A 2,060-nucleotide genomic window follows, 5' to 3' on the forward strand; every position below is an offset into this window, starting at 1 on the left:
TGATTTCTTCACGAAAACACGTTTTCCTAAAATGGTAGGTCGAACTCTTACAGGGGAAGCGCAGGTTTCATGAAATGAGCTCAGAATGTCAAGTTATAATGAAATCTTCATTTTGTGTTAGTTTGTCATGATTTCTTCACGAAAACACGTTTTCCTATAATGGTAGGTCGAACTCTTGTAGGGGAAGCGCAGGTTTCATGAAATGAACTCAGAATGTCAAGTTATAATGAAATCTTCATTTTGTGTTAGTTTCTCATGATTTCTTCACGAAAACACGTTTTCCTATAATGGTAGATCGAACTCTTACAGGGGAAGCGCAGGTTTCATGAAATGAGCTCAGAATGTCAAGTTATAATGAAATCTTCATTTTGTGTTAGTTTGACATGATTTCTTCACGAAAACACATTTTCCTATAATGGTAGGTCGAACTCTTATAGGGGAAGCGCAGGTTTCATGAAATGAGCTCAGAATGTCAAGTTATAATGAAATCTTCATTTTGTGTTAGTTTGTCATGATTTCTTCACGAAAACACGTTTTCCTATAATGGTAGGTCGAACTCTTATAGGGGAAACGCAGGTTTCATGAAATGAGCTCAGAATGTCAAGTTATAATGAAATCTTCATTTTGTGTTAGTTTGTCATGATTTCTTCACGAAAACACGTTTTCCTATAATGGTAGGTCGAACTCTTGTAGGGGAAGCGCAGGTTTCATGAAATCAACTCAGAATGTCAAGTTATAATGAAATCTTCATTTTGTGTTAGTTTGTCATGATTTCTTCACGAAAACACGTTTTCCTATAATGGTAGGTCGAACTCTTGTAGGGGAAGCGCAGGTTTCATGAAATGAACTCAGAATGTCAAGTTATAATGAAATCTTCATTTTGTGTTAGTTTCTCATGATTTCTTCACGAAAACACGTTTTCCTATAATGGTAGATCGAACTCTTACAGGGGAAGCGCAGGTTTCATGAAATGAGCTCAGAATGTCAAGTTATAATGAAATCTTCATTTTGTGTTAGTTTGACATGATTTCTTCACGAAAACACATTTTCCTATAATGGTAGGTCGAACTCTTATAGGGGAAGCGCAGGTTTCATGAAATGAGCTCAGAATGTCAAGTTATAATGAAATCTTCATTTTGTGTTAGTTTGTCATGATTTCTTCACGAAAACACGTTTTCCTATAATGGTAGGTCGAACTCTTGTAGGGGAAGAGCAGGTTTCATGAAATCAACTCAGAATGTCAAGTTATAATGAAATCTTCATTTTGTGTTAGTTTGTCATGATTTCTTCACGAAAACACGTTTTCCTATAATGGTAGGTCGAACTCCTGTAGGGGAAGCGCAGGTTTCATGAAATCAACTCAGAATGTCAAGTTATAATGAAATCTTCATTTTGTGTTAGTTTGTCATGAATTCTTCACGAAAACACGTTTTCCTATAATGGTAGGTCGAACTCTTGTAGGGGAAGCGCAGGTTTCATGAAATCAACTCAGAATGTCAAGTTATAATGAAATCTTCATTTTGTGTTAGTTTGTCATGATTTCTTCACGAAAACACATTTTCCTATAACGGTAGGTCGAACTCTTGTAGGGGAAGCGCAGGTTTCATGAAATGAGCTCAGAATGTCAAGTTATAATGAAATCTTCATTTTGTGTTAGTTTCTCATGATTTCTTCACGAAAACACGTTTTCCTATAACGGTAGGTCGAACTCTTACAGGGGAAGCGCAGGTTTCATGAAATGAGCTCAGAATGTCAAGTTATAATGAAATCTTCATTTTGTGTTAGTTTCTCATGATTTCTTCACGAAAACACGTTTTCCTATAACGGTAGGTCGAACTCTTACAGGGGAAGCGCAGGTTTCATGAAATGAGCTCAGAATGTCAAGTTATAATGAAATCTTCATTTTGTGTTAGTTTGTCATGATTTCTTCACGAAAACACGTTTTCCTATAATGGTAGGTCGAACTCTTGTAGGGGAAGCGCAGGTTTCATGAAATCAACTCAGAATGTCAAGTTATGATGAAATCTTCATTTTGTGTTAGTTTGTCATGATTTCTTCAC

Source organism: Paramormyrops kingsleyae, chromosome 1 (genome assembly GCF_048594095.1).
Source record: "Paramormyrops kingsleyae isolate MSU_618 chromosome 1, PKINGS_0.4, whole genome shotgun sequence".
NCBI classification, from domain to species: Eukaryota; Metazoa; Chordata; class Actinopteri; order Osteoglossiformes; family Mormyridae; genus Paramormyrops; species Paramormyrops kingsleyae.